General features: G+C 46.8%; 1 protein-coding gene across 1 annotated transcript in view; it reads right to left on the bottom strand.

Annotated features, from left to right (window-relative positions):
- PRKAA1 (protein kinase AMP-activated catalytic subunit alpha 1) overlaps positions 1–14,802 on the bottom strand; it is a 222,908-nt gene that overhangs the window by 41,412 nt on the left and 166,694 nt on the right. The gene's annotated exons all lie outside the window — the stretch shown is intronic.

The raw sequence follows: 14,802 nt of genomic DNA, 5'->3' as shown, positions 1-14,802 counted from the left end.
TGGTTGTACGTCCCAATCTACAGTGCGAGATTGGCTTCCGATGCTTCAGTGCATGCGTTTCCCTTCATGTGAGTGCCACTGTTGCGGTGTGTGGGGCACCGTCATTCAAACAGTTTTCCGATACTCCAGTTATTCAAGCTTTTGTCGTGCACGCCTCTGGAGGCTTACTGATCAACATGCGCAATATCTCGACTGCGAGAACGATCAGCAGATATGGGCATATCGGTCATTTTTTAGTGGACTTGTTCCAGGACTCAGGCCAGTCTGCCGAAACCTTCATATTTAGGTTGTTGAACCGGTATACCTCTTAGCCTACATGACAGTGACGGATGGTTCCATCCGGTTCCTTGTAGTTCCGGCGACTAGGCCGTTCCTTCGGGCAGGGTGGACTCATTTTGAAATTCCAATGTCCCCTGGGTCCGCGGAGGCCAGCTCGGTTCCTGCCTTATCTTACAATTTTCCCTTTTTTCTCATGAACTAGCACTCATGTAGATCAGGGCAGATGCCTTTATGGTTCACCAGGGGCTACGGCCCACACTTTCATCGTTGCCGTTTAGTACGCACGGGTCTGGGTTTGACACGTGGCGATGTGGTAAATACAGTTTTCCTAGGTGATAGGTATTCAGACTTTGCTTTATTTACGATCAAGTTTCTGGTATCTACATTACCTTCCTTGTATTTCGAACGTGCTGAGGGCGTTCATTTCGTATTTCTGGGTCCTTCCATTCCCGACATACGTTTCGGCGATAGAGGGTCGCTTTGTAGCTATGTGCGCCTTTGGCGGTTTTGTGAGGACTGATTTCTCTACTTGTAAGCTATTTACCAAATATTGTACGGGGACTTCGGTAACGTTCACCTTATAGTGCCCATTTTGGCCGGTTTTTCTGCGGCTCATTCTCGGTTCAGGGCACGTTGCTGAACTTGCGTTGGGTTTTTCCTTGCGAATTCTTTGGTGGCGTACATATTCCAAACCGGACTAAGTCTCGTGATTTCCTTTTATTACTATACTTATAATAGTATGTCGACTGGACATTACATATTGTCAGGCAGTGTTATGAAGCATTCCACCTTCAGGTGTTCCTAGGGCGAGGCAAGCCCGCGTTTTACAGGTACAGTATATACTATAGGAAGTTGCTCTGTCAGCGAGGTCTGCACTGCATGTGGCCAGGACCTGGTCACACGATTTCGAGATAATGCACTTTATGGGTGTTTCTTCGCATGCCTCATGGTTTACAACGATGATTCTCGGATTTACTATCTGAGGTTTTCGGGTAGATGTTCATATGATTGTTGATGATTATTGACATTCTATATGTGAGTACGAGGCTATTACAGCCGATGATTGAGGGCCTTTTGCCGGAATGGGTTAGAACCACTTGTGAGGCGCAGTACGCTCAGGTGCACTGCTTTTCATTCTTGTTTAGATAATTCCATTGTTGTGCATGTTTTAATTATTCTGATGGAGTTTCTCGGACTCTATTTAACCAGTATTTTATGTACCGGTGGGAGATTTAAGACTGTAGTTATGTTGATAAGCGTTAAACTAGCATAATCCGAAGCCTCCGTTCCTGTAATAGAATCAAAAATTAGCTAGCATTCGCGCCAAGAATTTTCAATTCTATTAAGGACACGGAGGCGTAATAATTGCCCACCCGCATGTATTTGATATTCTGTATCAGCAGAAGTTACGGGTTGTTCCTGTCTCATTACTTTCAGCTTCGAGTAAGGAAGAAGGAGCAGGTGTTCTTCTGGCCTAGAAGACGTGATCTTTCCAGTTGACAATGGTTCTCCATGTTGAAGGATGTTTATTGAGACTCATATTCTGTGAAAAGGACTGGATTTATTAATGTGTGGATTGTATATGTTCGAGCAAAGAAAGAGGAGGAGACACAGGATACAGCAGCTCTTATGGGGCTATACAGGATGTGATGTATGTACAAGCATCATGGGAAATGTAGTTTTATTTGCACACAAAACGTTTTTCATTGGCTGCTGTGAGTAGCAAATATAAGAAAGAGAAGCATAATCCTCACCTCCGTGTCCTTAATAGAATTGAAAATTCTTGGCGCGAATGCTAGCTAATTTTTGATTCCTCCTCGTAAAGCTAAGCAGGTCAAACAAAACTTTCCATTAACAGGCAACCTTGAACTGAGCAAAAAACGAATAAACTTTCAGCACGCTGGTTCAAAGTGGACCCAGTGGTGGTTATAACTAAACTACTTAAGAAAAGCTAATTATCCTTCGACATCTGTTTGAATGAGACATCCCGCTGTGACAGCATTGTCCAGTCTTTTTTATCTATATGTAATGAGATCAGGAGTTTATTAACTGCGAAACATCGTAATAACCATGAGAACAAGGGTGGTTTGATAAATACTGCACACAAGCACAAACTAACCTGAAATCGGAGTTGCAGAGGCAACCTAGATTCCCTGATCGGGTGAGACAGGCTAGATTAGAGTACAAGCGGGCCATCATTGATAGAAAATGTATCTTGAGGCAGGAAGCTTGGGAAACTCTTCACACAGCGGCTTTATTGAAAGACAGTGCGGCATTTTGAAGGGCAGTAAGGGCTCTTTTTTATCAGACAGTAACGGATCAACAATTGAGATCACAATTTCGGAGGAGGTATGGATTAACCATTATACTAAGGTTTGAGATAAGCAAGGAGCATCTGATCCACAACAGCTCCCTTCCATCACCTTTCAGCCAGGTAGTGTAGAGATGCAGGTTACACTGGATGAGGTAAACAGCGAGCTCTCTAACAGTCTGGGGGGCAAGGCCCCGGGACCAGACGGAGTGCCGGTTGATTTATTCAAATCTAACATCTCCCTCTGGGGTCCCATACTAACTCAAGTTATAAATGCCAGCTTTAGAACATCAATACCAAAGACCTGGGCTGAATCAATAATTATCCCAATATTTTAAAAATTTGATAGTCATGACCAGGGGTGCTACAGACCAATCTACCTTCTCGATTCCATGGTAAAAATGGTGGGCCGCATCATCTTGGAGCGCTTGCAAGACTGGGGAGAAAACAAACAGATATTGTCCGACCTACAGTATGGCTTTAGAGAAGGGCTAGGCACCTCAGAACAAAGCCTAAACCTGTATATTTTGATTGGCAAATACACCAAAGCAAAAAAGGGCAGTTTGTTTTTGGTGATCGTGGACCTCACCACGACTTTCGACTCCGTAAGGCATGGGAGGATATGGGAGGTCCTGACAGCATTAGGGGTTGACCAAAACATAGTGTTATTGCAACAACTGTGTAATGGAGCCTCAGCCAGTGTTCGCTATGGCATAGGAGGGGAGCGTACGGATTCTTTCCCCATTAGGAGGGGGGTCAGGCAAGGTTGAGTCCTGGCCCCCTTCCTTTTTAATTTGTATATAAATGGCCTTGGCAAAGCACTGACTAGGCAGGGACAAGATTTCCCTCAAGCCGGAGGGCGACCTATTCCAGCCCTTCTATATGCAGACAACACAGTCTTAATGGCGTGGACACAAAAGGGTCTGCAGAGGGTCCTAGACAGCTTCAATGACTTCATAAAGGTCTGGGACTTAGTATTAATGTTTCTAAAACTTTGTCATGAGATGCGGTAAGAGGACTCCGAGAGTAAGGGAAATGTTTCTGGATGGCAATAAGTTAGCCACAAGAAGGAACTTTTCATATCTGGGCATTTTATTTAATCAGAACAACACCTGGTTCCAAGCGATAACTACTAAACAGCTCGCGTTTACAAGAGCATCCACAGCCCTAGCATCTTTTGCTAAGAAATTTGGGAAAAAGCTGCCAGGGGAACTTTTGCACATTTTTAAAGTAAAGTGCATCACAGCCGCTATGTATGGGGCAGGGGTGTGGGGCTTCGCTAATTCCCTCCCACTGCAGCAGGTGGAAAATTCCTTCTTAGGGTACATTTCATCTGCTCCTCAGAGCACGTCCTCCTTTGTTTGTCACGAGGAGCTGGGTCATCCTTTTATTTCCGACCTTATTAGATTGGAACCAGTACTCCTTTGGCATAGGATTTGGACCAAAGAGCAGACAAAGTTAAATAGGGACATTATGAAGGATAGTTTGGGTCTGGATGGGGCCTTAAAGATCCCGTGGATCAACTTTATATGTAATTTCATGAAGCATCTAGGTCACCCGGAATATTTTACTAACCCCACCACTATGCTAGCTGTGTCGAGAAAAGCTCGGATAATGGAGGGTTTACAATTATTGGGCTCCTTGAGAATGGCAGGAGAAAAAAGGTGAAACCTAGCGTTATGCATCATCAGTTAACGCTCACTTGTACACAAATGAGCCCTACCTAATATTCGTTCGAGTAGCCTATGATGGGATGCTTCAGACAAGATTGAGATTGGGTAATGTCCACAGAATATTGACAATACCATCTATGAACGATTGGTCACATAACCTGTCACTCTGCCACTGTGATAGACACTCAGAACAGTCCACGATTCACTTAATGTTCTTTTGTACATTTTATGAAGAGTTAAAAAGTATGGATACTTCCACTTTTAAAACGTCAAGGTGTAAGGCAATGCTGTCCTGCTTTTATTTGGCTTCAGTTCTTGGAAGATGAGCACATTGCGTGGAGAGCAACAAAGTATCTAAAGAAGGCTATCCTGCAGCGAAAACACAGGATATTTGATGCTCTGTAAACCCTGGGCACGTCCTTTGCAGTAAATATCTTGTTTTTTTTAATGAAAAATTTGTATTCGTATGGTTTTATGGCATCTTAAATATATTATTGTAAATTTTTTGATTTTATCTTGTTTAATTTCTAATGACATTTTATATGAATTTTCCTGATGTATTTGTGCTTTTATGTTTGGTACAATAACAATTTAAAAAAGCTTTCCTTGACTTGACTCCAAGTCAGAGACTACCTGGTGCACTCATGAAGTGGACACTGGGGACAGTCTGGCTGTTAAAAATAAGAGTTGCATGCAACCTGACCATGTCAGGGACTGTATCAGGACTGGAGTCCAGAAAATGTTGGATTTAGGAGTTAGTGAACCCTCAGATAGCCCTTGGGCTAGTCCAGTGGTCTTGGTACCAAAACCTCACACCCAGGGTGGTAATGTTATGTTATGTTATACAGGGGTTTTATATAGCGTGCGGCTACTCGAAGGAGTGTCCCGACGCTTTGAATTGCACACTAATCACATAACACAACAGGGAAAGTAAATAAAAGAGAAAACCAGAGAAAAAGAAAACCTAATAGGGGCCAGGACTAAGAGGTAAAAAGCCAGGTTTTGAGCCCTTTCCTAAAGGCCAACAAATTAGGAATGCTGCGCAGGGACACAGGCAGTTTATTCCACAACTGAGGCGCTAACAGTTTAAAAGAGCGGCCACCGATGCGAGCTCTCTTCACACGAGGAACCGCCGCAAGGGACAGGGCTTCAGACCTAAGCGACCTGGCAGGAAGGTAAAAGGTCAACCTTTTCTGAAGGTATTTTGCTCCGGAGGCGTGCAAGGCTTTATGTGCCAGGGTGAGAGTCTTAAAAATTATCCGCTTCCGGACAGGGAGCCAGTGCAGAGCCTCCAGGAGGCCCGAGGCTCTAGCACGGCGAGATAGTCCAAAGATGGCACGTGCTGCCGAATTCTGGACAACCTGTAACCGTTGGAGCAGGTATTCTGGCAGGCCGAGATAAAGGACGTTGGAATAGTCAATTCTCGAGCCTATAATCGCCTGCACCGTGATCTTCCTATGTTCCTCCGATAGCAGGGGAAGGAACTTGCGTAGCATCCGGAGTAGGCCAAAGCAGGTGCCAGTGAGACCGATTACCTGTGAGCGTAGTGTGAGGCCATTGTCGATCTTAATCCCAAGGTTTTTAGCTACCTGGGACGAACTTGCTGGTGGAAACATGTTCTCAGGCCACCACACTTTCCAGTCCGGATCCGCACTGCACCCGAAAAAGAGGACCTCGGATTTATCCGAGTTGCACTTGAGGCTGTTGTGATGGAACCATTGAAACACAGCCTCAAGGCAACCCTGGATCCTACCTCCATCAAAGTCCGCACCCCTCTCACAGGTGAAGAGGAGCTGGGTGTCAGATGAGGTGAGGTTGACACCCAGAGATGAGATGAGGTTTTGTGTTGACTACAGAGGTTTCCATGCAGTCACTAGGACTGATGCTTATCCAATACCCAGAGCAGATGAGCTCATAGATTTGCTGGCCTCTGCCAAATTTGAGCACATTTGATCTAACAGCTGGCTTCTGGCAGATCAGACTAGCTGATGATGCAAAGCCAAAAACAGCATTCTCAACCCCTAGTGGACAATATCAATTTGTGGTAATGCCTTTTGGTCTGAAGAATGCACCTGCCACATTTCAAAGGTTGGTGAACAAAGCCCCCCCCCCCCTTTGTATCGCTGGAAGATTATAGTGCAGCTTATCTAGATGATATTGCTGTCTTTAGCTGCACCTGGGAAGATCACCTGATCCACCGGAAAAATGTTTTGAAGGACCTGCAAAAGGCAGGCCTAACTATCAAGGCTACTAAGTGCCAGATAGGGCAGAGTCAGGTTGTGTACCTTGGCCACCTTGCAGGTGGAGGTCAGGTTCAACCATTGCAGCGCAAAATCCAGACAATGGACTGGGTTGCTCCCACTACCCAGACTGAGGTCAGAGCTTTCTTGGGCCTGACTGGGTACTATAGAAGGTTTGTCAAGGGGTATGGATCCATTGTGACACCCCTGAATGCTTACTATGGTTACCCCCACTTTTTGCTGTGTTTCACTGATTTATCGACTTTAGTCTGGCTGGGGTCCAGCTAACCAGAACCCCAGCCTAGCTGCTTCCTCTCTAAACGGATTGCATGTACATTAGGTACACTCCAAATTGGTTACTGGGTTACCCTTGTGAGTCCCTAGTATATGGTACCTTTGGTACCATAGGTAGCCCAGAGGCCTACCAGGGGTAGAAGCATGCATTATGCCACCCCTGGAAAGCCTTCCAAAATGGCACCACAGGTCTGCTTGTGCAGCCTAGGTAAGGTGGTGTAAGCACCCCATACTCAGATATAGGTTTATGTGCGTCTATATATAGGTATACTGCGAGTCACTCCTATGGCAGGCCTTGACAATCCTGAAGGCGGATTGCTTGGTTTTGTGTGAGAGGGTGCCTAAGCATGAGCTGAGCGCCCCTCTGCAGCTTCTGGAATCCCTTCCTTATAGCCGTTCTATGATACAGCCATACCATATACTCTTAAGTGCATTATAACCTCGCGGTTAATGCCCACTTTGGAATGGCTGCCTCAAAACATGTAGTGTGTGGTGTTAAAAACTTTGGAACACTACAGTTCTGGCGGCACGGGTAGCATTCCACCTTTCTAGAGGGAGAAATTAAACAGAGCCCCAGCATCACAAAATGGATGCTGCTGCCACTGACACGAGTCTGACCCCCTGCTGCTGGACGAAAGTCCGGCAGGGGAGGCCTGGACAATAGGTTTCGTGTCTGGGAGGTGCCAGCACCTCCCAGACAGGCTTTAGGGTATTGGGGCAGGGTGGGTGCATTCAGTGAATGCTTTCCAGACAGTGCCGGGGCACACAAGGTGTTCCCCTGCATTTCCCAGTTCAAACCGGTTGCTGGGGTACTCAGCCCCAGCTCTGGTGCGAAACTGGACAAAGGGAAAGGGGTGTAAGCACCCCCTCCCCAGGTCCTCCATAGGTGGGACCTTAGAGTTAGTCCATCCCCTAAACTTAGTATAAATATAGGACCCCAGTCCCTAGCACTTTATAGATTACCCTGGACGAAACTCTGCAACATATATCTTGGACCTTCAACATTCCATTTCGATTGGAAGACGGAAGAAATCTCCCTTGGGGTCAAGGAGTGACCCCCCCTGTTCAAACAGGCACCAAAGAAGCATCTTGCCGGTCTGCATTTTCGAGGCTCCCACCGGATCCCGAATAATCTGCGACACAGGACACGGACTTCCAGACATCTCCGAATCCCACACGAGTCCCCAGCGAAGCAGAGACCTGTAGCCATCACGAGAGACGTGGGACCGGAACTCCTGGACATCCAGCACATTTGCTAGTGCATCGACTTCGAGATTTCCCGAAGTTGTGCATTGGGCTACTTGTAGTCCAAGCCCTGAGCACCTTTTGCACCGAAATTTGTGGTCCTAAACTCCACGAGTGTTCCTTGGGCCCGCTTCCTGCATTTCTGCTAGAGGCCCCTTCGCGATCCCTGGTGCGTCGACTGGTGGGTCCCCACGAAGGAATCTTCTTTGTTTCTTGGGCTTTCCTGGTTGCTCCAGACGTGCCCTGACTCCCCTCCAAAGGGTGAGTCTCTCAGACCTTGCTGGTCTGCACCAAAGCCAATCTTTCCATTCTGCATGGGTTGCTGTTGCCAAGGCTTGTTGGGTCCAATCCGGATACCAACGCTGCAGCACTAGACATCCGCCGTGGGACAGCTCGAATCCAGCTCCTGGTTGTCGTCGACGCCACCTGGACCTCGTGGCTGAAGAGTCAAGCTTCACCTATATCACATGAAAATCACCAGACATCGGCTGGCATCTTCTCGTCACCTTCCTGGTCACTGGCTAGTGACCCAGACTCGGTCCCCTCTGCTTTCAGGTTCTTCAGATCTCCGATCCACCCTTGGATCCACCCTTGGATCCATCCGGACACTCTTCCTCTGGTCGCCTGCAGCACTTCTTTGCAGCTCTCCATAGCAAACGATGACAAAACCAGACACGAAAAGACACCTATGCACCTGGCTTCCCTGGGTAAGGTAACACAAGTACTTTGGTGCTCCCGTGGGTCTTGACTCTCGAAGTGTCCAGTACTGAAGGGGTTTTACCATAGTCCACTCCGAAGTGTCCTTATTCTTTAAAATTCTAACTTTAACTTCCTCCATAGAAGTCAATGGTGATTTGCGGCTGTGTTTAGACACTGCACGTGTCCCACGTGGGTCTCCTGCGTCCCTACCGTGGGTGGTTCCTGGTTGCTCCAGCGGTTCTACAGGTCCTAGGCTTTGTCTCTATGCTCAAAGCAGTACTTATACCACTTTTAGTATATGGTTTGTGAGGCCCCTAGGGCAAAACGTATACTGTGCTAATTTACTGTGTGCTAATTAAATAATTGTATCGTACTTTTACCTCTAGCCTCATAAAGAAACTAGAGGGGTGTGTTTAGAATAAATACATATTTGCATATATACCTGGTGTGGTTCTCCTTTCATTTGATCATTCATGAGATTATAGACTGGTAAAACAAGCTGCTTTACATTCTTTCAAGACTTAGCCTGAAGGCTGCTCTCCACAGCTACCACTATGATAACTTTCTATGAAGTTGTCTAAACCAACCATCAATAAGGGTCATTTGGACTGGTGCAAGGTGCCCACTAGAATAATGGGCTTCATATGCTAGGCCAACTTCTCACAGTCAGTACCCACCCTCTTTACTATCCTCTGAAATGTCACTGAATTCAAGGTCCTGGAGGAATGGTACATAGCTGCCAAGGTTTCAGATGACATGTGTGACATTTTCAGAATTTCACTAGTTATGAGTGACATTCAATGAGTACGAGCGACACTTTCTCGCAAAAAAAACGGCAAAGAGGGAAATATATAAATTGTAGAAATTACCCCATTTGAGCAATGAGAACCTCTAACATTATCTTTAAACTGCTGTAAAGCATAAGCAATGGAGGTGCAGTCTGCCTCAACTTGTGCCAAAAGCAATACCACATCCTTCATCAGCTTTCTCCCATGCCCATACTCCATCATATCTTGTCGGGGGGCCTTCTCATCCCTGGCAACCCTTTTTTTGGCCGTCCAGTTTGGGCAACCCCCCTTGCCCAGTGAACTCAGCCAAAAGCCTGGGGGTTATCATAAGTAGCGATCTTTCTATGAAACCCCAAATCAGCGCAGTAGTGTCCTCTAGCCACTTTCAGCTAAGGAAGATTCGCAAAATCTCACGCCTCCTTACTACCGAGGCTCTTACCTTAGCCTTGTTAGCGTTAGTCAATTCCAGACTCGACTACGCCAACGCGCTCTATGTAGGCATTCCTGACTATTTAGCCAAGAGACTCCAGCTGATTCAAAATCAAGCCGCCCGCCTCATCTTCCGACAACCCAGACACCAACATGTCCGCCCTCTTTTAAAAAGTCTTCATTGGCTCCCGGTCACTGCACGCTGCAAGTTCAAACTAGGCTGCATAATTTTAAAATCTCTTGCAGGCGGCGGACCCTCCTTCATTTCCTCTCTCCTTCACCCATATGCCCCTTCACGCAACCTTCGCTCGTCTCAACTGGTCTTGCTATCAGTCCCAAGATTTAAGAGGAAGAAACATGGTGGACTCAGGTTTTCTTTTTTAGCCCCTTTTTTTCTGGAATGCCCTTCCCCTCCCCCTGAGGTTGTCTTCCTCCTATCCTAGCTTTAGATCCCTCCTTAAAACTTTTTTGTTCACTGAGGCCTATAATTAGCTCTGTCCCTCACTCTCTCCCTGCCTTTTCAGCACAAGCGCCAAGAAACCTTCAGGTGTTAGTAGCGCTCTACAAATTGCTTTAACATAACATAACATCAAAACAGTAACTCTCCTCTTCAAAACGCTCTCATACACTAGCATAATCTCCTCAAATCCTACACTTTATACCTGCTAGCACCACAGTAAAGCAGATCATGGACACTGCCCCACCCAGTGTATAATTGCTATTCCATGCTACAGTACCTTATCAGAGTGATCATTAAATCCAAACGTCCTCCAGTAAACGATTGCTGTAATAGGGCAGATGGTGAGTGGTACTGAGTACCTGCACTACTTTAATTTAAAAGGGAGAGCATCTGCAATTCTCAGCAATGCTGTAATATTTAATGGGAGAACAATAACACTCCAGAGGAGTAAATATGTATTGTGGATAAGCAACACACTTTTTGTATGTTTCATAGCTATACCTCACTCTTCCAACTGCAGACATCACTCTGTGGGCACGGATTGAGCGCCCCTTCTGGACAGGCCACTAACCAACTTTAGCGATTAATGGGTTCTGCTAAATTGACAATCGTCTGAATTGGTGCTGGCATTGCTCTGATAGCAGCAGACACTGGGCCTCTCTTGACTTTGGGGGCTCAGGGCTGCATTAAAGAGTTGACAGGCTGCAGACTCCACCTTCCCAGCTGCTAGTTCAATCATCAAGAAGTAACAGGCCTACAGTGACTCTTCAAATAATACAGCGACACCAAAGGGGATGATGGATGGAATGTTTGAGCAAATCAAACAATCACCCCCAGTCAACTGATCTGGGTTTAATCAATCATTTGTTAGCTCACTCCACCACCCCAGTTCAGACATGGCCATATGCAAATCAGTCTGACCCTGTGCCTCATGGGAACAGTCCAGCCCGAACTGCCAAGCCATGTCTTCCCTAGACAGAAAACAAACATCCTGGGACCGTTTTCGGGTTCATAAACCCAATCAGCCAGGCTATCTTGAATCCAGTGGCAAAGTTAGCAAGGGATCCACGTCTGGGCATTCCCTGTCAAGTTAGGGCAAACAAAGCGATACCAGAGGGGATACAGCACAGCGCTCACCTGGACGGACACAAGTGCCCAGACCATTCCCGGAACACACATGGAGCCAGGGCAGGTGAAGAATGCTTTGTATCACAGGCACGCCCAGACCACGGGAATCTCTGCTTGGGGACCAGGACTGGGGAGGCAGCAGGGGCACAGCAGGACTGAAAAACCCTCCTGCCTGGTGTCAGTGTGAGCGTGATGTCCTCCACAGCAGAGCAGTACTGAGAGGTCGCACGTGGACTGGAGGCCCTCAGTCAGGGCCCGAAATTATATTTAAATACGGTCAGTGCTTTAAATAAATAAATGAATAAAGAGCTGAACGGAGCCTAACACGCCGTGGTACCACCCTAAGCCTGCAAGAGAGCAGTGAGCAGAGCTACAGGCTCAGTGTCTGTCAGGCTGTAAAGTTTGAAAACGATTAATACCTCAGTGAGCCACTCCGCAGCCTCTCCGTAATGACACTTTGTCTATAATGCGACCTCTCGTTTCAGACGAAGGCTGGTCGCAGGTAGCGGCATGATGAGGCACCCTGACCAATTGGGCACAGGCAGCGCAGTGAGAGTAGTGGCTGCCGCTAAAACTAAAGAAACAAATGTGTAACTGCCACACGCTCCCACCGCGGTCCATCCCACCTCAGGAGAAACTTAACTACTAGGGTCCCCGCTCTCATAAAATGAACACACTTTAGCAGTCACGCGTGGTCATGTGAACCCAGGACAGGGAATGATCAGCAGCCCCGAACCTCATACACCCCTCCCCCCCCCCCAGGCGGCCTGACCTGCGCGTGCCTCCTAAAGGTGTTAAGGGCAGCACCGAGCAGAGTAGTACACTGTCAGTCCAAAAAGTTGACTAACCAGTGCTTAATTTGAACCCGCTCTGCCCGCAACAGCGTATGCATGGCCTCTACCTGGCACAGAAGAGCAGCCTAAGTTGACTCTGAACTCAACTGCGAGCAACAGGCTGTAACTGAGCTGTGGTGTACAATTATAGGCTCGGAATGATGACGCGCTCTGCCTCTAAAAGGAATACATTTTGAGGTACCGGAGTGAGTGCTGTGACCGGAACAGGCCTCCAGCCGCGCTGACTCTCCCCTGGAAATATGCGCGGTCCGGGACTTGACTCACACGGCAATGAGGCCCCAGTTCAGGCTGCTGAGGCACCACCACTCTGGCGTCGGCGGAGGTCCCGGGTCAGCCATGTCAAAGGCCTGGTAATACAAATACAATGAATGCACCCCACGGTGCGGGCTTTGGTGGACAGGTATGCAATGTTTCCAGGCCGTCTTGGCAGCAGCCATGATTTGGCAAATCATTACACACTCTCATAACTGACATCACGTGAATCTGAGAATGCCACGCGCATAAGTGTATGTTTTACAATGTAGCCTCAGCCAGTTGACCCCGCCGCGCCCCCAAGTCTACTGAAGCATCACAAACACGAGCGATGCCTGCCGGCTTTCACTCAGTCTGTCAGTGCTAATTAAAAGCAGCGCTCAGGCTTGGCTGAGGTGCAATAAATGTGTGACTGCGCATTTCAGTGCGGTAATGCGGACCACCTCACTGAAATGCGTATGTCTAACGCATGATGCGGGATACTTGGCAGGGCTGATGATAGATGGCTGGCATCTGAATGACCAGCTCTTTAGACTAGCGCTGCACCCTATGGAACCTCATTACCAAGACTGTTGCAAGCATCATGTGCTTTGTTCGTGAAAGGCACTGATTTAGTGTAACATCACTGAAACTGACCAGCACTATATTTTAAAACATAGTAAATTGTACCTAAGCCTAGCTTAGTCAGGTTTGGAGGTGGGGAGTGTGGGGTAGGAGGTATATAAAAATATTTGCAAGAACATTTAGGCTGGATTTCACCTCATGTTATCGGACAAAAATGTTATTTCCGTTTAATTGTGGTTCAGAGGTTACACAATCACGACCATATTTTAATATTTCCATATGCTAAGAAGGCAATCCTCAGAGAACACGGAAAACATTGCTTTAAATGGCACCCTCCACAAGGGTTATTTATATTAGAGTTTACATTTACCTAGGCATCCTACTATTTATCTCACAATAAGACCTCGTTTGCGGTTAGATCCGAAGGCTGTAATACTCACTTTGCTATACACCTTGTACTGAAGCCTCTTTTGAACACATGAAAGAGGGCAATGGAAAATTAGCAGGAATGTTATTCAAAAAAAAAAAAAAGCAATACATAAAAAGGATGAATTCTTCTACAGCACTTCACTTCAATCAAAATTTCTCATTGTGGGCAATAATGTCCAATTTAATGGCCACGTCAAAAGGACGGTCTGAGGAAATTACACAAGTAATCAGTAGCTCATTTGTAATAGAATAAGTGCTGGTACCCAAAGCTCTGCTCAGAAACCCGCGCCTGGTGCTTTTAAATGTCAGCACACCGAATACCAAGGTTGAGAAGTCTTGAATCCACCGCATGCCACTTCCATTCACAATTAGACACTCCCTAACCCTTTATCGCACTCGTAAGGGTTCCCGCTTTTTCATTTTGCGTCTTTTTCCTGGCTCTTACTTCTCCCCCTCCCTCCCCATCCCCCTTTGTGTGTTTCTCTCTTGCTCACGGTCAGTGTCTGATGAGGGAAAATAAGCATCAGTCCCCAAAAATGAGAGCAGGTGGGCCCCATCGGCAAACAATGGCTCAAATTAAGCACGGCTAGTAACTCTGGTTTGAATTCACCAGAATTTTTTTTATAGAATTGGAAGCGAAATAAGTATTTGATAATGGGCCCTAGAGGTGGCACACAGATGGTGCACCCCCCCCCCTAGGACAACCTTAGAGAGTTCGTTTGGAGGTCAGAAGGACCCCCTCCCAAGACAACCTCTTATAGGGGGGTACAGCAACAAACGGAAGGGAGAGGGTGGGTGGTTTGTTAACCCAAAGCAGATGGTTGCTAAGGGAATTCCGCCTCTAGTGAAAGACTAATGTGCAGTTTAAGTGTCCCATTCCTTACCTAATGTACTCCCACTAGTGTTGGCACAAACTGTCAGAATTTGCGCTGCGTGCTGGGAAGGCCAGTTTTGGTTAACTGAGAAAACGGGCAGGTCTGTACAAATGCACACAGAGTGGAGGATGACCCACTGTGAAAAAAGATGTAGTGTGCCCGATATGTAATTGGACCAAGGTGTCTACTGGAAATGGTCATTTTGCAGGGTTAGGTTTAAAAACGTCACGCTTTAATGCCTACTTCCAGATTAAAGGGGGATTAAAAAAGGGATGCAAAGCT

The sequence above is a fragment of the Lissotriton helveticus genome, chromosome 2_1 (assembly GCF_964261635.1).
Source record: "Lissotriton helveticus chromosome 2_1, aLisHel1.1, whole genome shotgun sequence".
Classification (NCBI taxonomy): Eukaryota; Metazoa; Chordata; class Amphibia; order Caudata; family Salamandridae; genus Lissotriton; species Lissotriton helveticus.
This window is presented reverse-complemented; position numbering and strand designations above follow the sequence as displayed.